A 26,484-nucleotide genomic window follows, 5' to 3' on the forward strand; every position below is an offset into this window, starting at 1 on the left:
AGAACATAGATCATAGATCATACTGGCTTTTTGGCCAGTAATATAACCTACTCTAGAAATGGCCTAGAATTTCCCTACCGCATGGCCCTCTATTTTTCTAAGCTCCATGTACCTATTTAAAAGTCTCTTAAAAGACCCTGTTGTATCGGCCTCTACCATGGACACCGGCAGTACATTCCACACACCCACCATTCTTTGTGTGAAAAACTTACCCCTGACATCCCCCTTGTACCTACTTCCAAGCAGCTTAAAACTATGTCTCGCCGTGCTAGCCATTTCACCCCTGGGAAAAAGCCTCTTGCTATTTGCACAGTCAATGCCTCTCATCATCTTATGCACCTCTGTCAGGTCATGTTTCATGCTCTGCCGCTCCAATGTAGAAAACTCAAGTTCACGCAACCTATTCTCATAGGGTACACTCTCTGAACCAGGCAACATCCTTGTAAATCTCATCTGCACTCTCTCTATAGTATCCATGTCCTTCCTGCAGTAATGTAGCCAGAACTGAACACAGTACTCCAAGTGGGGTCTGACCAAGGTCTTATGTAGCTGTAACATTACCTCACGGCTCTTGAACTCAATCTCACAGTTGGTGAAGGCCAACACACCATATGCCTTCTTAACAACATTATCAACCTGCTGATCCTCCACACTGTCAAGAGTCTTACCATTAATACTATATTCTATTCTCAAGTTTGACCTGCCAAAATGAACCACTTCACACTTACCTGGGTTGACCTCCATCTGACATTCCTCAGCCCAGTTCTGCATCCTTTCAATGTCCCACTGAAACACCCCCAACCTTAATGTCATCTGCAACTTACTAACCCACCTTTCTACTTCTTCAAACAGGTCATTTATAAAAATCACAAAGAGAAGGGACCCGGAACAGATTGCTATGGAACACCACTGGTCACTGACTTCTATGCAGAATACAAACCATCTCCAACCTCCCTTTCCCTTTTTTGGGCAAGCCAATCTGGATCCATGAAGAAAGGTCTCCTTGGATCCCATGCCTTCTTACTTTCTGAATGAGTTTTCCATGGGAAACCTTATCAAATGCCTTACTGAAATCCATATACACTACATCCACTGCTCTACCTTCCTCAATGTGTTTTGTTTCAATCCTCAAAGAATTCAACCAGGCTCATAAGACACAACCTGCCTTTTACAAAGCCATGCTGACTATCCCTCATCAGATTATGTCTCTCCAAATGCTCATAATTCCTGCCTCTCAGGATCTTCTCCAACACCTTGCCCACCACTGAAGTAAGACTCACTGGACTATAATTTCCTGAGTATCTCTACTCCCTTTTTTGAATAAGGAAACAACATTTGTAACCTCCAGTCCCTCGGTACTTCTCCTGTCCCTATCGATGATGCAAAGATCTTTGCCAGAGGCTCAGCAATCTCCTCCATCATTTCCTACAGTAGCCTAGAGCCAATCTCAGCCGATCCTGGTGACTTATTTAACTTGATGCTTTTTAAAAGCTCCAGCACATCCTCTTTCTTAATATCTAAGTGCTCAAGTGTTTCAGTCCACTGTAAGTCATCCCCACAATTACCAAGGTCCTATTCTCTGGTGAATACTGAAGAAAAGAAGCAAAAGGGCTTCAGTGCAGTGAACTACAAACTCACAAAAAAACAGAAACCACTTGGACGTTGTTACACATGGGGACTTAAGGCTTTTGCTGTCACAACTTGAACCAGATATTTCAACTCCTGCTAAGAGCCATCAAGCTCAGGGATCACATGGAAAGCAAAGACGTTATCCTGTGTAAGCTAGATTTAAAGACATATAAAAATTTAAAGCAGAATCGTTTTAATCATGTTAGCATACAGTAGATGTTTTTACACAATGGGGACACCAGGAACTAGATTGTGCCTAAGAGGGAAATGAGCAATTATGAAGGTGCTTTGAAGGGGGCATTGGCAAGTGTGAAAGTGCTTTAGAGGGGTGTTGGGGTAAAAAAGGTTGGGGACCACTGCTTTAACAGAATGAGCCAGAGTCCCCACTACTCTTCATCACAGGTATTCCCTGGTGTTGTCAAACCTACAAATTGCCAGCCTGCCAATATGCCAACGCTCAACTTCAAAAGTTGATCCACGTTTCCTACCCTGTAAATTGAACGTTGCATTGGTCCACAATCGTGAAGTGAGTTGCATGCAGTGCTAATCGGATATTGTCACTATAAAACTAGACATTAGATATATAATTAGGGAATAGCCAAGGAGCTTAGCCAAAGAAAAGGGTTCCAAACCATCTTACTGGAGTAGTCCTTAAAGGGACAGGCCTCTCTTACATAACTATTGGGGAAGTGAATGCAGTAAACAGTGATGGTTTCTGTTCTGATGCATAGATTTCACCATATTTTGCAGCTGTAGGTTTCTACTATGTGGTGGAAACTTCTGTCAATAGCAGTGCAGTTACTTGAGTCGCATATGATGTTCTCCGAAAGGGTTGCCTGTTGGGGGGTCCTCAGTTAGATGTCGAGGCCAGTCCAGTATCCATATAACTGGGATGCTATGGTGGATTCCCTTAATGAAGAATGCCCATGCGTGACTTTGTTCAACATGGGGAGGCTCATGACGGGCAATGCCCACCTGGTCCTTGACAGATAATTATCAGTGACCAGTGGCATGGGGTGCAAGGTGCTGCAACCTTCCTCCAGCTTTACTGTCATTGTGATGTGCCATCGTCTTCCACCAGTATGAGCGTATGGCAGAATGAGGTTTTGGTTGGATCGCTCTTTGCCTGGAACCTGCCCCTTGACCTTACTGCCATGGGTGACCCCAACAGGAGCTAAGCGCCAGGTGGCTGAACTTCAGATGGAATCACTTTTGGGGTCATGGAACTCACGAGCCTCTCCACCGGGACAAGGTGGCAATTTTCAGACGAGGCGATCAATAGACAGAAATGTAACTGCATCCACCTTTGGTACCACAGTAACAGAGTCGGCAGTGGAGAAGTGGGATGCCTGGAATCCCAACACTTCATATCAGGCCACCTGAGAAACCACTTGACTTGTTCTGGTGTTGGTACCAATTGAAAACAAATGTGTTACAGACTAAATCCAAACTCGTCTCCTGAGATTTAATACAGAAGGTGCACAGATGACTTTCTTACACGAGCAGCATTTTAGTCATAGTACACAGAAGATACTCTCAAGTGGACCAAAATGAAACTTGGGGTGATGGTGGACCCAGAACAATGGCATTTGATGTCACATTTTCATAGAAGGTCGAATTTCTACCCCTCGTGTTTTCTCCTGGGAGATTGTAAATGTCATGTTAAAAATAAATAGAATTGCAGACAAATTAAAACTGTTTGCCACATATAATCCTGTTTATGCCACCAATTGCTTTCACATCATATTAATTCAGCAGGATGTTCCTATTGGCACAGAGCTGTTTCACGAGAGTCAATCCCTCTCTTCTGTACATAACAGACTTTGTAGCACTTGCCAGGAGCTGGAGTCAAGTTCAACAGATTGTGTTCTCTCTCACAGCTCACTATCAGATTCCAAAAAAAGGAGGATGCCAGGAATTTTGGATTCTGACATCTCCTCTTACGCACAATGCCAACGCATACCATGATATCAAATTACATGCCACACCAACACGACTTTATGTCCAAAAGATTCAATCTAGTATTTAACTTTCTTGTGAATTTCCTCCATTCTTATTTCATTCTATCTTGTCAGTATATCCTTTCATTAAATTCACCCTCTTGTTGATGTATGTCCAACATCTTTCATTGATTATATTATGGTCATTATTCTAGTATAGATTTTTTGAGTATGCGCGCAAGAAAATGAGCTTCAGGGTTGTATATTGTAACATATATGTACTCTGATAATAAATTTACTTTGAATGTTGAACTTCAATGTACATTTTTATGTTCCCTGTGCAGATAGTATTTCAATTGCTTTGGCCACTCCAATACAGAGGTTCTACGTTCTCAGCCCTTCATTAAAACAAGCAAAAAAAAAATCTCTTAACCTGCATTTCAGCTACCATCATTGGTTCATAGATTTTGTTTGTAGATCCTTTGCAAATGGAAACCTCTCTCAGTGCTCAATGTTGAAGCTTTCTGTAATTTTAAAGACTTTCTTAAAGGTCTCATCCTACTGTTCTCATTGGTGGAGAAAAGAGCATTAAATTGATTAGTTATTATTATATTTATGCATAGTTCATTGTCTTAATATTTCTGTAATTTTTGTTTAAACACATGAAAAAAGCTGGAGTACTGCATCCAATATGAACCACCTTATCTCAGGTGGGAAGTGAAAATCCTTAAATGAATGACCAGAATGATTCTTAGCAAAAGATCAGATTGGAGGGACTGGGGCTCTTATAGGAGAAAAGAAGTTTAGGGGATGGACGAGGGATGGCATAGAAAAAAATAACTGTTCTCGTTAGCAGATTGTACAAGACCAAGATTTAAGATAGCTATTAAAGATAGGGAGACCTTTTTTCACACAGTGAGGTGGAGTGAGAAATGGCTGAATATCATAAAGATGAAAAACCATTTCTAAAGTAATTTGGCTCAGCATTTGACAAAAATAAATGCAGGGGAATGGAAAAGTGTGGAGGAATTGAAATGACTGGATTGATTGCTTTGATGGAATGAATTGCACCTTCAATATTCCAATATGTGAAAATTCCCTAATTCTAGAAGGTTTCTCAAAGTCATAATTATTCATCGTTCAAAGTTCCAAGTAAATGTACAAACGTTGTATTATCATAGTCCATATTTGCTACCATATGCTACCTAGAGATTAATTTTCTTACAGAAAAATATAGAAATATTATAGAGTTTATGAATAACTATACATAAACAGACAAAGACTGACAAACAACCAAGATGCAAAAGGAGACTGTGCAAATAAAAAAATAATACTGAGAACATGAGTTATAAAGAGTCCTTGAAAGTGAGTCTTTAGGACATTGAATCAATTCGGAGTGGTGGTGTCATGGTCCTGGCTGGCATTTCCCACCTTTTCCCTTTCCTCCCTAACTGGTCCTTAATCCCCACACTTGATTCCCAATCTTTCCCAATTCCTCTCAATCACCAGCACCTGGTTTCCATTAGCCACCAGATGATAAGACCCCAACAGCTCCGGTCAGCCCCTGCCAGATTGTTGGTCGACTCAGAGTGATAGTGATAGTGATAGTGATAGTGATAGTGATAGTGATAGTGATAGTGATAGTGATAGTGATAGTGATAGTGATAGTGATAGTGATATCCAAGACTTCAACCCCCTATCCCCCTATAAACCAAGTGTCCAGGTCCTGACTCAGCCTGGTCCTGATTCTACACTCACTACGAAGATTCTGCCTCCGCGTCGGAGTCCTGCACTTGGGTTCGTTTTCCTGCCACGTCCGTGTCACAGGTGGTGAAAGAAGTTATCCATGTCCTCCTGCCTGATGGTAGTAGTGAGAAAAGGGCATCTCCTTGATAAACACAAAGTACACTGCAGATGCTGTGGTCAGATCCATCTCCATGATAATGGATGCTGCTTACTTGAGGCAGTGCTTGATGTAAGTGTATTTAGTCCGATACGTTCATGCTTGCAAATACACCTGAACCCTGCTTCTGCACTATTTAAAGAGGACCTTCATGAGGAAGTCTTGCGTAGTATGCCTCATAATTAAGTCTAGCATTGAGTAGGCCCTTTTAACTGGGGTGTTAACCCACACACAGAACATCTCCCACAGTTCTTCAACAAACCCCATCAATTTATCCTTCTGTTCCACTTCCCCTCATTAAGTTGCCTTCATTAATAATAACAGGCATCCGTTAATTTCGAGAGACCATGGATTTGTGCCTTGGAAAATTTCCAAGATGCAGGCCTGGGCAGGGTTGTATGGAAGACCAGCAGTTGCCCATGCAGTGGGTCTCCCCTCTCCATGCCACCGATGTTGTCCAAGGAAAGGGCAAGGGCCGATACAGCTTGGCGCCGGTGTCGTCACAGAGCAATGTGTGGTTAAGTGTCTTGCTTGAGGACACACAGGCAGCCTCAGCCGAGGCTCGAACTAGCGACCTTCAGATCACTAGACAACACCTTAACCACTTGGCCACGTATCTCAACACAAGCCGCCTCCTTCAATATAGCCGCAATATATGTTCCGTAGCACTTCTTCAGTCTCTCTGTTGCAAGGAGCCATGAACAGGAGAGATCTTATAGCTTTCCAGCTATGCTGCACAATTCTAAAAGTCAAATGACTGAGGAATTTGTGATTAAACTTCACGTATGATGGAAAGCAGGAGAGCTTCCTAAGACAGACCCAAGTCCATAATTTCCCATCCATCTGGGTCCTCCATATGTCTGACATAACTGCATAAAGGCACTCAGATATACCTTTGTGAAAACAGGCATTACAATATTCCAGGACCCTGCTTCAGTATTATTTAAAGAATCCTTTGTAAGGAGGCTCCATATCGTATGCTTCGTGAGTTGGTCTAGCGTTGGGTACCCTTATTAACAGGCAATCATCACCTCTTCTCTCCATGGAGCATCTCCAACCCTGGTCACTTGATCAATCGCTCAGCCTCATCCAGTTAGTGCATATGCGCAGTCACACGGTCAGTCTTCCAACACCCCCGCCCCACTCACCCTAATGCAAGTCCCACTCCTCATCAACCCTATCCAATTATTAGCCTGACTCTCACTCCACTCCCAATCATAAACTTTGTGATTGGCACCTGCAAGTGATCCATTCCCAAGCCCTGGTCTAACCACGATCTCCCCTTAACTAAAGCCTGGTCTCCATCTCCTGGGTATCTCTTTCCTCTGACTCACCCTCCCCAATAACCAGACTGGATCCACGATCGACTCTTTTCCTTTGTTTACTCCAACACAGAAGGCCAAAGGACTCTGCATATAAAATGTGTAAGGCTCAATCTATAGCACAGAAGGCCTGGTGTTGTTCTCACTGAAAACTTACAGCTGTGGGAATTTGAAGATACTTAAGAAGTCTCCTAGATGAGTAGTTGAATCAACAAGTGATTATAAATGGGATCAGTGAAGGATGGATTGCCAACATGGACATTAAAGAATAAAGGGTCTGTTTCTGTGCTTTATGCCTCCAAACCAATCATTGGGCTGCCATTTACTGATAGCTTCGTACACCTTTCTAATGTCATAGAATATCGAGGACATTATTGGGTTAATTTTGGGTGAATTTCCAAGGAAAGTTCCTTGATGTAAAGGAATTATTTATTACGCTAATTAAATATTTTCTAGCATTCTGATATCTTTGTCCAACATTACACCCAAATTACATCTTTAAATATCAAAGGCATAAATGTACTAATTAACCTACTGTTTATAATTCCTGACAATGGTATTGTGTGCTTCCATGGGTTTGCAATGAACCAAGTAAAAATAAAACTCTGGACAATGTATCATAAGCAGATAAACTGGTTCCCCGGTTACAGCTTGGAAATCATCCGCAAGCATTTGGATTTTTGCTGAGATTTCCCTGGGTAAAACTATCCTATGAAGTCCAGCAGTATCGGCAAGCCAGGAGGACAAATCAACAAAAGTATTAGGATAAGCCAAAAAAGAAGAGATTTGATATATGAATCTGGTCCAGTCTGCTCCTGAATCGTGCTTCTTGGAGTTTATGTTATGATGAAGTAAGGCTTGAATTTGTGGAGTAGAATGAAATGGTGACAGGAACTGGGAATATGTTTTACCTCTCTCTTAATCAATGGAACTATGTTATTACACATATTATATATTGGTGGAAGTGTCTACGGCACCTTCCATACTATTGCAAGCACATCTTAAGCAGCCAAATAACTATATTTGAAGTATGGTCATTGTTAACAAGGAAAATTGGTGGTCAGTTTACATGCAATAACTTCCCACAGGAAAAGTGAGGAGATAAAGAAAAAATAATGTATCTTTGTGATATTAACTGGGGAATAAAAATTGACCAGAATTCCAAGAGGAATCCTTGTCCTTTCTGAAATAATATTCTGCATCCATCTGAGAATACATACTGGGCCTCATGCTTAACGTATCTGCCAAGAACTTCCTCAGTGTTCAGCAAGTCAGTATGTTGTACTTAATCCCTGATGTTCATTGCATTGTCTAGAATGACATGAATTTTGGAGACTAATGCCATGAAGTTTAAATTTCTGGGAATTCATTTGGAGTTTGATACTTTAAAAAATACAGCACCTCCTCAGTACTTGACAAGATCCTTGGCCTAGATTTCTTGCTCAAGTTGTTGGAAATAGTCTTCAAACCAAAATCTTAGGCTCAGAAGGAAGATTATGACTAATTGAGTTAGAGCTGATCATTTGTGTGCGGACCAGACCAGGAATGAACCAGGAAGAGGAAAAATCCTTTGGATGTGACAAAAATGTCTTTGATAATGACTACTTTAGAAATCCATAAGTCAATGAATGTGCCCAGTAGAACTCAAATTTATTGTTATTATGGATCATTTTGGATAACTTTAACCTGTGAAATCACTTAAAAAAAACATAAAACAAAGTATATAACAAAAAATAGACATGCAGTAAGAGGGTGAAGAAAAGGAGTTGGGTAGGTAGAAGAGGGACAAATGGTGAGGGAAAGAGGGAGAGGGGACAATGATTAGAGAGAGGACAGAGGATGAAGGAGAGGAAGATGGGACAGGGAGAGGGAGAAGGAGAAGGGAGAAGAGAGAAGGATAGGATGAGAGGGTAAGAGGAGACAGGGAAAGAGAAAATGGGGAGAGGAGAGAGGGAGAGGGGAAAGGGAGAGAGTAAGGCAGAGGGAAAGGGTACAAAGGGACAAAGAGAGAGAGTGTAGGGGGAGAAGAGAGAGGGTGTTGGGGAGAGGTGAGAGTCAGAGGGGAAAGGCAATGGGAGGACGGGAAAAGGAGAGGAACCAAGACAGAGGGAGAGGGGATGAAGCAGAGGCAAAGGAGATGAGGCAAAAGGAAAGGGGTGAGACAGGAGATGGAAAGGTAGTGAGGGAGAGGGAAGGGGTGAGGTCAGGGAGACAGAGATGGAAGAGGGAGATGAGGACAAAAATACAAAGAAGTCATCATCGGTGAGGCTTGTTCTTAGGCTAGTTGTTAATGTTCAGTGTGTAAAGGAGAGTTGCTGCAGACTTTATTTGGAAACACGCACAAAGAAGCTTTTGAGAATGGTGAAGGTATTTGAGAAGTATCAAATTGGTAGAGGAAAGAGAGAAAAAGGAGCAATTTATATTTGTGTTTGTAGAGTGTCTTAAATGGAATTTCAGTCTGATGTAGAAAGTCAACTCTATGTTTTAATGCTAAAGGCTGCTGGCAGGGAAGCCCACAATAGACAGGAAAAACTAGGAACAAGAAAGAAACCTTTTCAGCTTAAATTCTGTAGCCTTTGTCCAGTGGAGGAGCATTAATAAACATGAGAAAGTCTGCAGATGCTGGAAATCCAAAGGAATGCCCACAAAATGATGGAGGAACTCGGCAGGTCAGACAGCATCTATGGAAAAAAGAAACCAGTCGACACTACGGGATGAGACCCTGCCTCAGGGCTGAGAATGAAGGTGGAAGATGAAGGGGAAGGAGGCTAGCTGGAAGGTGATAGGTGAAGCCAGGTGGATGGGAAAGGTCAAAGGCTAGAGAAGAACGAATCTCAGCTTGGGGAGATTGTGAATGCTCTCATTTAAACTGGTGCTATACTCTCTGATTTGTATCGCTAAATGTAGAATGAGGCCATCAAAAATTCTGCTGCATGAATGCTGGTGAAAGAAGTCATCATTTGACTGTCATGGAAGAGTTGTAAGGAGCTTTGGTTCTAGGGCATACCCAGGTTCACTTGAGGTACAGGCCCTGGCTTTTGACTGCCTAAGAAGCCTCCTCACTCTTGGAATCACCCTGCTCACATCCATCTGCCACTGGTCCTTGGCCCAGTACTGGTCTTTAAATCCTGATCTTTGGCCATGATCCTGCCCACCTCACTGGCCCAGTCTTTGGCCTTTACAGTCTCCAAGATGAGGTGCTTTGTATTCATCATCCCGGCTCCACTGCAGGCTCCAGCTTGGGTCAGGTCTCACTCCCAGACAGGACATTTTTGATCTTCGGTACTCAGGTCCCTTTGAAGTTTTCAGGGGTGGAAGCTGAACTCTCATAACCCAAGTAGAGTTAATAGCCCAATCCAATAATGGGCTTGTACAGGGTTTTAGTTATCTACAATTTCTAGGATCTTTGTTCACACTTAGAGAATTTTAATACATAATTTGTCATTAATAATTGTCAGTATTTTAACTATTTTCCTTACATCAGTCATTTTTTTTCTCCCCTTCTTTTCAATAATTCATGCTACGTGGGAGTTATTGAAAACACCAGCATTTAGTGCCAGGCCCAAAGTTCCCTTGAACAGGGGATGGTGAATATCCTTCTTGGGCCGTTTGTAGAGGCTCTATTGGCCAGTGGTCTGTTGTTGTTACTGAGATGTCAACACATGTAAGTCAACAGGAAATGAAAGCAGATTTTATTCCCTAAAGGATATTAGTAATCTTTTCCTACAACAATCCAGTTGTTTCATAGTCACAATTATAATAAATAAATTTTATATTCCAACTTTTTACATCTTCCAACCCTCAGAAGTTTGGTTTATTCAGGGTCGACATCATTGCCTCTACCATGGGAAAAACGTTTGCCAAGTAAAGGCTCCTCCACTTTGGATTTATATTTTTGATTCAGATTCAACCTCCCATGCATCTTTACTGGAAGTGCACACCTTCGAATACTCACTGTGAAAATGGCCGATTAGGTGATTTTATGCTAAGGTTCACCTATGAAAGTGCCTACGTTCCTAAAGCCCGATCTTTCGTCTGGCATTTCTTCCGTGAAGCAGTTGGATTCTGCTTTATTGGGCAGTGGACCTGCAATGGAGGACAATTCTAACTGCAAGAGTTCTATCACTGAGTCTTCAACATCAGCCCCAAAATTTAACTAATTTAAGTTTTCCTGCTCACCAAGGTCAATCATCTCTGATCTTGCTTTCTAGTGAAATTTCTATCACTCCTCTTTTTTGTGGTTAGCCCATTCCCGCCCACACCACTGCCTTGCCTGTTTGAAGGCACCGCCAGTAAATCAACGGTCTGCGTTTGGTTGTATAAAACTTCCCTTTGACTTTCCAACTATGTCTGCTTCCTGGAACTGAGTTCTGGGGCCTGTCACACAAGCCCAAGGGGAGGAATCTTGGCCTCATTATTCATGGCATATGAGACAGGAAAACTAGCATATTTGAAATTCTATCCCTAGATTTGATATCAGCAATCCTTGCAGTAACAAATGTGGGCTTGAATTCTCCTTCTTGTGTTCTGCTAAATATTAAATCAAAGCAGTGCTGGACCTTTCTGTCTCTGAAATCCTCTGTGAAGCCCTTGAAAAGAAATATGACTTTTATTGAATAAGAATATTTTTGCAACTTGTCTTACAAATTCATGTTACTGGTTCTCATTACCGCAAAGACAAAGTTCCTGACATGTTCTGATTGATGGACAGATGACAGAGACTTTTTCCAATAAGCTGCAGTTTAAAGGCCTTAAGGGTTCTTGTCACCATATTTGTTGCCTAGGATTTAGTGGATTCAAAGTGAAGAGTGAGGCAGCTGTAACTTTCCAGCAACAGGCCCAGCTGCAGCTTGCAGGTTTCCCTGTAGGGACATGAAGTAAGTTGACAGATGTTCTCCACAAAGTCAAGCTCTCAGTGGGGCAGAGAAAAAAAAACAGTATTAGCCTCCAAAAAATTGATAATTACCTCACGGTTATTTCCCAACCTGGAGGTAATGTACTTCAGAAGAAAAAGGAATTTTTTTTCCTAAAGGAACAAGCCCAACCGTTGTCCAAAGGCAACTGCAATATGACTTAGATAATGTCCTATAAACAACAGCTATATTGTGAGTAGGAAAATACAGTTTAAAGTGCTATCCCATAAAATTACAGCTTTGCTTTATTTTCTCCCGTTCTGTTGGGGTGTATATGCTACTCAATTACAAGTGCTTTGCTGATGCTCAAAGCTAATCATTTTAGAGATAAACCATTTAGAATTAGGAGTTACCCGTCACATGTAGGTGATGGAGAGTTCAACTGATGTAATTATAGCTATTGTCAGCTATCAGACACAGATAGATATATGCTATGGAACACAAACAACTGGCAAAGGTTAAACGTTCACAAAATGCTGGATACAGATGGAGGGTCTTGTTCCACAGTTAATTCCCCTCCACAGATGCTACCTGTCTTATTGAGTTCCTTCAGTATTTTGTTCTGCAGGCTTCCAGCATTTGCTAAGTCTCTTGTGTAACTGTAAAAGCTATATGCGAAAGATAGTGTTGAGTATTGACAGTAAGTGTTCATTATCAAAGGTCATGATTTATCATTACATGTCATTTGATCTTTAATTAATAAAGAACAGTAAAGAAGTGTAAGGTGGTCGTTGGCCCAGATTGCACTTGGAGGCAACAGCAAACCTGGAAATTTTGTGTACAAGTCCTCAAGAGAGCAGATCCAAAATTTCATGGCAGCAGCTTGTTACTGTCACTCCAACTATGGTCTGCCAGTGAACTTGATTGGAATCCAGATCCAACGTAACACACAATAACATCTCCATTGATTGCAATGGAAGTCCTCAGCTACCAACTGCAAAACATTAGGTCACTTTTCACATTTTGTAATTATGTGGGATTATTTAAAGCATTTTAATAATTTTCAACTTTAAGTGGTTCGCTACTTTTAAAATTGTAATAACTTTCTTAAAGGTAATAACATGATTAGTGCTTGAACATTTTGGGATGTAAGAAACTTGAAAGAATTTGCAAACGTTGACAGTTTTGACAGACAAAATGTTAAATCAGTTTTTAGTGGACAGGCGGTGGATGGTCTTACGAGCAAATGGTGCATGTCACAAGTCCTGGTTATGCAACAATATAATTACTGTTCCATGAATCTGTCAGATACAACACGTAACTTACAGACAACAGAAAATTCTTGTTTACTCCTGTTACCTCAGTTTTGCAGGTACTAGAAGTAACTATTGCATATGTTCATTAGCATGGCTTTTTGACTTCCTGCTTGCAAAGTACATTGGACGAATATTTTTCTTTGCTTTTCCGAAACCCTGAAAATTGGAGTGCAATAGGCAGAAATGTTTGTTTTCATGATGCCACCATGAGTCATGGATTATCATTTAAATAAATGGTTACTCTTTCATAATTTAATTTAGCTGGGACATATTTTTAAATTGAGTTGGGATATTGTTTTGAGTTTATCTTCAGATAGTGGTGACCACTATAGTTTGGTCTTACGTTATTTTTTAACGGCTGAAGGTCATCTAGAATTGGGAGTTTCTTGACATCCTGCCCAGATCATTAGTAGCAATATGATTTTCAAATGAATTTTTCCTCACCATCCAATTTCCTCTGTTTCTCCTTATATGAAGAGAAGATGATTAAAGAGCAAAGCTTGGCTGAGATTAAATTGCCAAAATTAGGGACAGGCTGAGGGGAAATTTTGCTGATGCTAGAACTTAGTTGGAACTGATATATAACATTGGTTACCAGGGACGGCACAGGTACAATGAACCAGACTCTCTTCTCTAACCGTTACACTGGATAAGTGAGAGGAGAAAGAAAATGCCAGTTATTGGTTCCTCAACTATGACCACTGAATTTGAAAGAGAACATTTCAGGCCATTTGGAAAAATATATGAAAACCAATGTTATTCTTGAAATAAATCTTACTTGTTTTAACATCAAAAGGGCAAATATTCTCTACATACCTTAAGTCAGGAGGCTGGATACATTTCCACTCTGTCCACTCTTAAAAGTTAATTATTGCTGTTCGCAGGGCCTACTTTTTTCTCTCCAATTAACTTTACTTGCCTGTCTCTAAAGTTTAGAAGCATGGGAAGAAGGCAAGGACAGGACTTGTAGGTGGTGTGACTGATAGACCTGTCCACATCAAGCTGGTTGCTGATGTTATGTTTTGTAACTGCAAATCATAAGACTAATCCAAAGGAAACAAGGAGCCAGGAGTGTACATTCTTCTATAAACAGGTAGAGGGGTGGAGATATGTCTCTCCCAGAGGAGGTGTGAGGTGCTCCTTCCCTGTGCTAGCTTGCAGGCAAGGCGTAGCACTTGTTCAGCCCTCTCGATCAGCATCACGGGAAGCCATGGGAGCAGGTGATCGTATGAACAACTGGTGCACATCACCAGTCCCGGTTATGTGACCACTGATGCCAGGGCAGACAATCTCTGAAGAGTATTGATAATGGCAGGGGTCGCCCGTCTTGTAAAGACACTGCCCAGAAGAAGGCAGTGGCAAACCACTTCTGTGGAAAAATTTGCCAAGAACAATCACGGTTACAGAAAGACCATGGTACTTAACGAAGGAACATATAACTTGAAATGAATTATTTAAACAAGCCAAGGATGCTTAATCAAGAACATAGTGTATTTACAATAATACTCAAATTTTACTGAAATATTAAAAACACAACAGCTGATACTTTGATCCAGGACTCTTTCATACTCGAGTCTATGATGGTCTCTGGTGGCAGAGAGAGGGGTACTGGGTGTAACCGAAGCCCAACAACACATGGGCTTCAAGTCCATCACCTCCTGGAGCTTTGATGAGCCCAAGACTAAGCACCCAGCATCATATAGCCAAGCCACCTACCCCGATCTAGCATCAGGGAAACTTCAAGGAGTGGGTAGAGAGAAGAGTCAAGTTCTTGCTTCAGCTTCAGCCTGCACCGAAAACCACTTGCAGGGCTTTAGGTGAGGTCACTGCTTCCTCCTTATCAGGACTTGTAGCTAGCTTCACACACAGCCCCTGATGGTATACATCCTAGATCAACATTATATGGGATGGACGTCTTCCTATCCTATACAGGAAGCCCTATATAATATATGCTGTAGGCAGCCCTTGGGCTGCAGGTGGGTAGGTGAGGATGAGGTATTGGGTGAATTAGAATTTTTCTAGCAACATGCCGACTCAAATAAACAGGCAAAACAAAACAATTTCCTTTTATGTTGTAAGTATCTGTTTTCATGTTGTTCCCCTGCCCCCAAAAGTGTGGTGATCAGCCAGGGTTACCTCCCTACAACAGGAGCTCTATCTCTTATTATCTGCATTGAGAAGGTAATTAAAAACCAGGCACATTGACCAGAGCAGACAGCAAAAGCAGATTTTTTTTTAACCGAAGGACAACAGTAAAGTAAATTGTTGTGTATTTAATATTTGGGTAACATTGTAAATATATTGTTTGATTAAACATTCTTTGCTGCTTACACAATTCATTACAGGTTATAATAGATGTAAAAGTATGTGAATGGCTTACGTCATCACAGCACTGCATCATAAATATGTGTCCCACAAGAGTAAAAACTAAGTACACACATTATCCCCCATCTCCCATGTTTTTTTTTCTCTTTGGATTAGTTTCCAGAGTTAAAAAAACATGACACAAATAATTTTCAATGACAACCCAGTGGTGTCGTAGTACAGCTAGTTTTCTTAAACTGAATTTAATTTCCCCAGCTGCCACAGTGTGATCTGAACTCTTGATCATGGATCAATAATCCAGTCCAATAACTTCACCATTATTTTACTTGCACGTCTCTTTGCAAATGGCCCCTGCATCTAAAATGCCTCAGTTCAGACAATGACACATTCATAACTATTGTGCTACTTTGCAAGCCCCACATTTTCCTTTTCCACAACTTCCCTCCATCCTGAGGCAAGTGTAATGAGTAAGGTGGTGTGTTTTGTTCAAAAATTCTTCTGTCCTGTACATCAGAACCCTTTCAACCCTCTTCATCCCTTCAGTCAGCTCTTCTAATGCTTCATCACTTGCTCTCTTTATTAAGGAGATTCAGGAAATTGCTAATTTAGGATTCCGTACAAAGATAAGTTAGAATAGTTATTAAGTGGGAGGCACAGAATTCTCATTGCTGTTCTATATTCTTTACTGTAATGTAGAATCATTATAATAAGTGTTTCATCAACTTAGTCTTTGCATCCTGAATATTGTCTCTGTTTAATGGTGCCTGGATCACTGCGATTTCTGTTTTTATTACTTGACATTTTGAGGCTTTTATTGGTGTTTTGGGCATTGTCAAGTATAATTCCATCCATTTAAATGAAAGCCCTTCAGTTTAAGGTGACTAAATGAGTGAAATTCCATATTTATTACATGGGATTACAGCATTATCTTGGATTCCTAACCATGTTTCGGGGATTATATTCCATTACTCTTTCTACATTTCCATGAAATCTGCCGATCTTACATTTATAAATTAGCAATGAAATCAAAGACAATGTTTATATAATAGTTCATCTGGAGATTATACAGGATGGTTGCTCTAGAAATTAAATTTAACAAAAAATGTGAATAAAAGCAAATGCAAGCAAAGGAAGGCACTGGTGTTCACTACCACTGTTTGTGGAGCCTGTCTTGACTTTCAGGAAAATGGTTTGCTTTCTTATTTACATGCCCCATTGCATTATTTAGTTCTGCAGTACAGTACTAATAAATAATCAAAGTACTAAACTAAAAAACATAAAAACTAAATAGTTCAATTTCTTTCTTTTTCTTAATTTCCAGGTTGAAAGTCTTCCTTCAAACAAATGAAGACTTAGTGAGGTCTGACGTCAGAGATGGTTTGCACAGTAGATGCTAGAAAATCACTAGATATTAATGCTGGATTTCACGCGGATGCCAGTAATGGGGCAGGGTGGCAGATGTACTGGCAAATGTCACTCAACATGTCTCATAGTCACTGCCAAGCTATGGAAATAGACATTCACCACCACAGAGCACCTGAATGCCATGAATGGGCAGCACAGTAGTGTAATGGTTAGCACAGGCCATCCAGGTTCAGTGCCTACTGCTGTCTGTAAGGAGTCTGTACGTTCTCCCAAATGACCACATGGGTTTCCTCCTGCTGCTCAGCTTCCCACCCACCCTCCAAAGACGTACTGATTGGTAGATTGTAAATTGTCCCGTGATTAGGCTCAGGTCAAATCAGGAGTTGAAGGGCCGGGAGGGCCTACTCCACAGTGCATCTCAATAAATAAATTCCAGTATGATTCTGCCCACACCTCCTTAAATGTTGTTTGATCACACTCCTGTGAAGTACCTTGAGAAATTTGACACTATTAATGCTGTTATACATACATGATGTGTCGTTGATTCCCATTATCAGTTATACCCACTAAGATCTTCAATCAATTGGGGAAGGAGACACCGGGGCACTATGGGGACGAGCAGGTTTGTGGGAATCAGACTATCATGATGCACAAGGACTCCTGCATAACTTAAAAGAAAAACATCCATGACATTTATATCCTGTTAGGCATTAAACAGCCAAACTGACATCCCTTAAAGAAATTGCTGGAGAAGTTCAGAACTTTGGGATTTAATCAACTGTTGGATTTTTTTTTCTACTGTTTCTACGCTCTCCTCTTCCAGTCATTAGACATTCCACTCCTCCAGATGGCCTGTACCCGACCCTCTCATGGTCTTTTTTTTAATTCTTATTTATTTTGGGAGTCTGGGCATTGCCAGTAAGGCCAACATTTATTGTCGTTCTCTGACTGCCATCGAGAAGCGAACTCTGAGAACCTCCATAGTCCTTCAGGTCAAGGTTTTCTAATGGCTCGTTGAGTATCGCGTTCTTGAATTCAGACCCAGTAATTATGAAGGGCCCACGTTCTATTTCCACGTCAGGACGACACAAACCGAAAAGAATCTTCCACTCGGCATGTATCAGACTTACAGCACGTCTGAGGGGCTTCATGGTGGGCTTTAGGTGCAGCTGCTACCTTTCACCTTCTTGGTGGAAGAGGGTACAGATTTGGAAAGTGTTGACAGAGAGAGAAACTTCACTACATTTCATAACTGGGCTGGCTGCTTTGTCCTGGATTCTTCTGTGTGCTAAGAAATTACAAATGGAATTGAGCATTGTTTAAACGTCAGCAGCAATTCCTGCTCTGACTTCATGGTGAAAAGAAGGTCATTGACAAAATAGATGAAGATTGTTGCTTATGCAGCTGAGGATGAACTGAGTTATATAGATGACTCCAGCCATTTATTTAGTTATTTAGAGGTACCGTGTGAAGCAGTTCCTTACGACCCTTCAGTTCCCCGAATTAGCCCTAGCCTAATCACAGGACAATTTACAATGACCAATTAAGCTACTAACTGGTACATCTTTAGAATCTGGGAGGAAACCGGAGCACCCGGAGGAAACCCACGCGGTCACGGGAAGAATGTACAAACTCCTTCCAGGCAGCAGCAGGAATTGAACCCTGGGTTGCTGGTACTGTAAAGTGTTGTGCTAACCACTATGCTACCATTCCGCCCCTTCGCAGACCAATGATTTCAGTTGTAGCGGGTCTGCTTAATGCCATACACAATCAAACTGTCTTCACATCAGTTTGCAAGGGTTACTACATCTGACGCCGTTGTAACCCTGCCACTCCAACACACTCACTTCCACCCACAACACTCTCTCCACCAAATCTGGTAAGGAGGTTTGTTTTATTCTATTGAAGCATGACCAGAAAAACGTTTTGTCCTTTCTATGGGTGTCAAGGAATGAACAGCAGGAACCATTGCTCATTGTGTGAATGGGGTTATTTAATGCTAATCTTCACCTTACAAACTTATGATCATCAAGGATTCCAAATGAAATCACTTTACCTTGTGTCACCACAAACAAGGGCAGATAGTCGTTTTGATAATTATTAAATAATGGGACAACAAGCAATCTGCTGGAGGAACTCAACAGGCTGAGAGGCATCTGTGGGAAGAAAGAAACTGTCGACAATTTTGCTCTTCATCAACAAATTTTTCTTCCCACACTCTGCTTGGCCCAGTTGAATTCCTCCAGCCGATTGTTTGCTGCTCTAGATTCCAACATTTTCAGTCTCCTGTGTTAGAATGAGAATAACTATTCCTGAGATTTTAAGGTAACCAGTCTAAACATTAGCAAGAATAGTTAGCTATATCTAATACCTATCCCTGGTAACAGTTACAGGCCATATCGGCAACTTCTCTGGCAAACATCACGTAATTTTATTAAGAAAATAACTGGTGTGGTGGAGGAACAGAGGGTTGCTGGAGTCATTAAAGTTCGTGACATAGATTAGCAATGCCAAAACAAAAAAACAAACTAAACACCATTGTTTATTTCTAGAGGAACTGAGTTCAAAAGTGGGTATATTGTGTTAAACATGTATCAAACCTCACCTGCACCAGACTTGGAGTACTAGATACTCAAAATTCAAAGTAAATTTATTATCAAAGTACATATATGTCACCATATACTACCCTGAGATTCATTTTCTTATAGGTATATTCTAGAAATCCAATAACCATTATAGAATCAATAGAAGACCGTACCAACAAGGTGAGCAACCTATGTGCAAAGGACAACAAACTAGGCACATACAAAAAGAAAGAAAAATGAAATAACAATAATAATAAATAAATTGGCAATAAATATTGAGAACATGAGATGAAGAGTCCTCGAAAGTGAGACCATAAGTTTTGGGAACAGTTCAGTGATAGGGTGAGTGATGTTATCTCCTCTAGTTCAAGACCCTGATGACTGAGGGGTAATAATTGTTCCTGGTTGTGTCATTCCAGAATATAATATAAATAGAATTTGTACTGTTCTGTTCACAAATTATATGAAGATATAGATGCATTTGAGAGGTGAAGGGATTACCTAAATGATACCAAAATTCTGAGAAGTCTGTATCAGGAAAGGATGACGAGACTTATTAACATGTTCACAGAAGAGGAGGTTGTTAAGTGATCTAGGGGGTCTTTAAAATTATTGTAAGTTATTGAAAGGCATTCCTAACCTGGGGTCCATGGACCCTTCAGTTAATGGTAAGGGCCCATGGCATGAAAAACATTTGGGAACCCCTACTTTAAATAAAGTGGAAGTAGATCAAAAGTTTGGCTGTAGGGAAAAGTATAGCTAGAAAAGCAAATAAAAGAGAAGTGAATAGAGGGTTGCAATGATATGTCTAGCAAGACAGTTAAATAGAATATGGACTTGTTGTGCCAAATTACTTTTCTTTGATAGATATACTGTGTCATTCTATGCATTTTTTTCAATGGGAATAATCAACAGAAACAATGTTACTGTAATACTTAGATTTAAGTTGTACTGGTCATCGTAAAGTTGCGTTACAATTAGCATTTTATAAATGAGGACACCCCGCCATCCGTTCGGTGATGATGATACCAATTTGCTGCAAATTTCGTGTGAGACTACTCTGAAATCCAAATGCAGAAGCACAGATTTGGAGTCAGATCAGGCCAGTGATCATGACGTTTGATGTTGAAGCTCAATGACACTTTTCAAGTGCAGCCCAAAGATGGTTTTGTAGACTTTGCTCGAAGCTGTTGAATTTTGATCTTTTCAACGATTGCCTGTGAATGCTATCCAGAAATGTTTGCTTGAAACGTTTTGAATTGATGCCACTCCGCTGGAGACTGCTCTCCAGCTTGTCTTTGAAGTGTTTGTACAGCTGACCCTTCTTTCCTTTACCCCTTCATAGATCCCTGTACAGGAGCTGTTGGGCTTCCTTTCTAATGACAAAAAAGCTAGTTTGTGTTTGCACATATGTGGACTTTAATGATAGCTTCAAAGTAAAAGCTTATTATGGAGCAGGGGAAACACATGCCAAACAACTCAAATTGTATGATGTGCTGACTGCAGAGGGTCTTCATCTTACAACCATAAAGGACAACTGCTTGGCACGTTGTGTTGTCGATCTCCTACTTAATGGATGCCATGCTGGTTGAGGACTTTTGTTCTGAGTGAGATAAAGGCCTGGCTGACTATATTGTTTCATGTGGTAATTTTCTTATCCATCGAACTACTGCAGGAGAAACTGCTGCTCAAATGTTTAGATTTGTCCATTTATTTAGCTGTGTTTCATGAAAGAAGTGGCTAGGCATCTGTACTCTGTGGAACTGAGAAGAATGAGAAAAAATCCCACCTCAGTAGGGCTTGTTCTGCTGTTGTTTCTTTGTTGCTTGATATGTTCTGCTTTCTTGTGTTGTTCTGCTGAGCCTGCTTGATATTCTATGTTGGCACCGGAATGTCTGGCAACACTTAAGGAGAGGGCAGGCTGTCTTTTGATCGCTGGTGGGATCACTCTGCTACAGAGAGGGGAGACTGTCTTTTGATCGTTGGTGGGATCGCTCTGCTACCAGGGAAGGGAGACTGCCTCTTGATCATTGGTGGGATCACTCTCCTATGGAGAGGGGAGACTGCCTTTTGATCGCTGGTGGGATCACTCTGCTATGGAGAGGGGAGACTGTCTTTTGATCATTGGTGGGAACACTCTACTATGGAGAGGGGAGACTGCCTCTTGATCATTGGTGGGATCACTCTCCTATGGAGAGGGGAGACTGCCTTTTGATCGCTGGTGGTATCACTCTGCTATGGAGAGTGGAGACTGCCTTTTGATCGTTGGTGGGATCACTGCTATGGAGAGGGGAGACTGCCTTTTGATTATTGGTGGGATCACTCTACTATGGAGAGGGGAGACTGCCTTTTGATTATTGGTGGGATCACTCTGCTATGGAGAGGGAAAGTCCTGCCGCTGTGCCTGGAGAACGTTACCAAGGTTTTCTGTGTTTTGGATAGGGACTTGGACCCTGGACTTTTTCTTCAGTCTTTATAGTTTTTTATATTCTGTTTTTTGTCCAACCTTTCTCATTTTTGTGTGCAGGGAAGGGGGGTTTGGGGGTCGATGTGCCTGTTCTAGCTTTGTTCATCTTTTTTTCTGCTGGGAGGAGGGATTTTGTCGATGATAGTGCTGTCATTCCTTTCTTTCTTGGCCTTGTGGCTACCTGGCGAAGAAGAATTTCAGCGTTGTATACTTTGATAGTAAATGAACCTTTGAACTCAGGGGCTACCCCCAGCACATCCTTGTTAACGCAAGCAATGCATTTCCCCGTATGTTTTGATGTGCATGTGGTAAATAACTCGAACCTGAATCTGAAAAGCATAAACGATTCTTAGGAGAGTCGATAGGTGATCATAAAATGCTTGAGAGGTTTCGTCGTATTCGATACTGCCTTGACCTGCTGACTATTTCCTCCATTTTCTGTTAGTATAGTCTTGACAGGCTTAACATGAAAAGGATTTCCTCCTAGCAGAGAAAGCCTAGAATAGGGGTTCACAACCCTTTGTATTCCATACACCAATGCCACGAAGCTAGGGGTCCGTGGACCCGGGGTTGGGAACCCCTGATCTATAATTAGAGATCACAAACTCAAAATTGGGGGATCTGAAATGAGATAACGACTTTTCATCCCCTCAGAGAGCATCTTTGGAATCTTCTGTCCAATGAGCAATAGACTCAGAGCATTTGAATGTAAGCAAGACTGAGGTAGATTTTTGGATTACTGAAAAATTAAGTATTGTGAGGTTTTGGTCAGGAAAATGGAAATGGACCCGAAGACCACATCTGCCCTAATCTCCATAAATGTCAATCGTGTTTTGTTCACCGAAAATATCATTAGTCCATTATGTACTTATTAGGAGATAATTATAGCTAATCTGTCCGTTGATATATTTACAAGAAACAAGGACTCAATTAAGAGCTATTGATTGTGGATGTTGTTAACCACAAGTAATGTTATTTTTGTGTGGTAAAACTAATGGAGAATCAATTATGTAATCAATTATATGATTCTATTTGTGTTTTATGTTTTGTTATCATATAGGCACCCAGAGGGCTGCCAGCTCTTCTACATCAGCCCCTAACATCATTCTTAACTTTCAGTTATGTGCTGGAGATTACATCCAGGTGTGCTCTCTGCTTCAGGGAACCATGCATATGTAATGATTGTGACCAAGGCATTCAATTTTAGAAAACATCAGATATGGTTCTTCACCCAAATTTTCCACCCGTCTAAGCAATTAAGAACAGGGTCTTTGGAAAACTCTTTGTTCTCCTTTTCCATCTGAAGACGATCATTTGGTTTTCTTCAGGAAATTTCACTCCTAACGCTGGGAATTACTTTTTAGTGAAATGTCACTGGCTGGAAAATCGGGCTGGAAATTGTATGCTTCATTCACTGGGCTTGATGATATCTTGGTGTTGGACGCAGAACTATTTGCATCACAATGGTGTAGCAGTTACTTCTACTGGTACACAGACCAAGAGACCTGGGCCTGATTATGACTTCAGGTATCACTTATGTAGAGTTTGTACCTTCCCCCTGTCACTGTGTGTGTTCCTTTCAGATTCTCTGGTTTCCTTCCACATCCCAAAGGTATGCTGGTTGATTAATTGGCCCTAATGTGGGCAAATGGTGGAAGAATCAAAGGGAATTGACTAACACGTGGAAAGGTATAAAAATAGAAGACCCACGGGAGAATAAAACAAACAGTGGCTCTAAAGGGTTACTCTGCTGGGGGCCAGTAGGAATCTGATGGGTTAAGTGGCTTCATTTTGTGATATAATAAGTACAAGTCACACTCTCCATGTCTCCTTGTTTGCCGACATATTGGGAGCTTCTATGTGTAACCTAGGAACTCATTGAACAACTCAGAGCAGACTTGTTTTGTAAAGGGACATTTTTCAGATCAGAAGACTTGACTGGGTAATTTAGCAATTGATTACAGGCCACCGAAACCCCTCCCAAAGTTCACAGAGTACACAGAACATTCAATATTCAATAGGTGTCTTGGTGGCAACAGCATCTGCACTGAGTCATTGGCTCTCAGCGTGATGATATCTGACCATTGTGGGTGGGAGAGGGTTATGCAACAGGAGGCAAAGATGTACCATTCTATGAAGAGAATGCCTTGATCCTGTCCTCATACAATCCCCAAACATGTAAGAGTATTAATGCGGGCAGCTTTTCTTTAGAGTACTTTGTGACTTGGAGAATCATGTTCAGTTCTGGTCACCTCATTATAGGAAGAATGTGGAAGGGTTCAAAGGAAACTTACCAGGAAGCTGCCCAGAGCAGACATCTTAAGAGGAAAGGTTGAGGTTTTTTTTTTGCCTTTGGAGAGAAGGAAATGTGAGGTGGCTTGATAAAGGTGTACAGGATGATAGGAGGCATGGATAGAATAGGTAGCCAGAGACACTTTCCCAGGGCAGAAATGGCTAATATGAAAGGACATAGTTTTAAGATGATTAGAGGGAAGTATATGGGAATGGCAGGGATGCATGGGATTGGTGGCGAATTAGTCATTTGGATTCAGAACTGGCTTGCCTATAGAACACTAAGGATGGTGGCCGAAGGGAATTATCCTTGCCGAAGGTCTGTGATTGGTGATGTTCCGCAAGGATCTGTAGTGGTTCTTCTGGCATTTGTGATGTATATAAATGACCTGGATGAAGATGTAGCTGGGTGAATTAATAAGTTTGCACTATCAAAGGTTGATAGTGTAGAAGACTGGTAAAAAATACAGTGGGCTACAGATTAGTTGAAGACATGAGCAAAGAAATGGCAGATAGAGATGAACCCAGCCAAATGTGAAGCATTGCACCTTGGTAGGGCAAATGTAAAGAGGGCAAGACTCCTAATAGTGTTGATGAGCAGAGGGAACTTGGGGTCCAAGTTCATGGCTCCCTGAAAGTGGCTACACAGGTTGATAGGGTGGTTAAGAGGCTTGCTTTTATTAGTCGAGGCATTGAGTTTAAAAGCCAGGAAGTTATGTTGCAGCTTTATAAGACTCCAGTTAGGCCACATCTGGAGTATTGTATACAGTTCTGGTCATTCGTTATTGGAAGGATGTTGAAGCTGTGGCTTGACTAGAGGCATTTGACAGTGATGTTAAATCTGATTCTGATCATTAAGTAGTACGGAAGACAAGCTTTTCACTGTAGCTTGGGACGTGTGACAATAAGAGGTTGACTAGGATGCTGCCTGGATTAGAGGACATGTGCGATAACGAGAGCTTGGGCAAACTTGGGCTGTTTTGTCTTGAGCATCGGAGGCCAAGGGGAGACTGATAGAGGTTTATAAGATTATGAGAGGCATAGATGGAGTAGACATTAAATATCTTTCTCTCAGAGTTGAAATGGTTAATGTGGGGGGGGGGAATTTTAGAGGAGATGTGAGATGTAAGTTTTTTTACACAGAATCAGGTACCTGGAATGTGCTGCCTGGTAGAGGCAGGTACGTTAGGAACATTTAAGAGACATTTAGACAGAACGTGAGGAAAATGGAAGGATATAGACATTGTGTAGGCAGAAAGGATTAGATTAGTTGGCTATTTGATTACTAATTCCTTTGGTTCAGCACAACATTGTGGGCTGAAGGGCCTGTCCTGTGCTATATTGTTGTATATTCTATATCCTGTGTTCTAGACTTTTGCTTTCAGTCATATTCCTGCTACTCTTCCCGTGGAAATCAAGACAACCTAGACTCTCAACTTTGTCTCAGGTTTTTTTCCCAAGTGGCGGTAGCAGTTCGCTCCAGAGACTCCCAATTTGCTGTTCAACACGGCGGCGGGCAAATCAGTCAGCACCATTCTCTTTACTGATTTTCCATGCATTGATTTCAATGACACTTTGAATTAGCGGGCATAGTGGTTCACCAGCATTGGTAATGGTATTGGTTTATTATTGTCACACGTCCAAAGCTACAGTGAAAAGCTTGTCTTACATACTATTTAATGATCAGAATCAGATTTGATATCACCGTCAAATGCTGTGAAATTTGGTAGCTTTACGGCAGCAATACAATGCAATACTCGATAAATAAACATAGCGAAAAAAACTGAATTACATTAAGTGTATATATGTCTATTAAATAGTTAAGTTAAAATAGTAGTGAATAAAAACAGAAGTAAAAAAGTAGTGAGATAGTGTTCATGGGTTCAAAGTCCATTTAGAAATTGGATGGCAGAGGGGAAGAAGCTGTTCCTGAATCGTTGAGTGTGCGCCTTTAGGATTCTGTACCACCTTCCCGATGGTAGCAATGAGAAGAGGGCATGTCCTGGGTGGTGGGGATCCTTAATGATGGACGCTGCCTTCATTTGGCACCCCTACCTGAAGATGTTTTGGATACGATGGAGGCTCTTACCCATGATGAGCTGACTAATTTTACAAGTTTCTGCAACTTACTTTGATCTTGTGCAGTAGCTCTGCCCTGCCCATAGCAGGCGGTGATACAGCCGGTCAGAATCCTCTTCACGGTATATCCATTACCCAGTGCATTGAGAAAGGATAAAGGAATAGAATAGCAATGCAAAATAAAGTTGTAAACGCTACAGAGGAGGTGCGGTGCAAATGAACAATAAAGTCCATATTTTATCGATGTAGATTGTGTCGCCACGAGTCCATCTCACGGAGCTAGAAGCCCATGAGTGCAGGCAGTCATTGATATAACTCAGGTGCCTATTAAATTGATTCTGTGGCGGTGGTCTTTCAGGATAATTTCCTCTTGGTCAATGTCATATTTCCAGAAAGAAAAAGTGACTG

This window comes from Hypanus sabinus, chromosome 30 (assembly GCF_030144855.1).
Source record: "Hypanus sabinus isolate sHypSab1 chromosome 30, sHypSab1.hap1, whole genome shotgun sequence".
Classification (NCBI taxonomy): domain Eukaryota; kingdom Metazoa; phylum Chordata; class Chondrichthyes; order Myliobatiformes; family Dasyatidae; genus Hypanus; species Hypanus sabinus.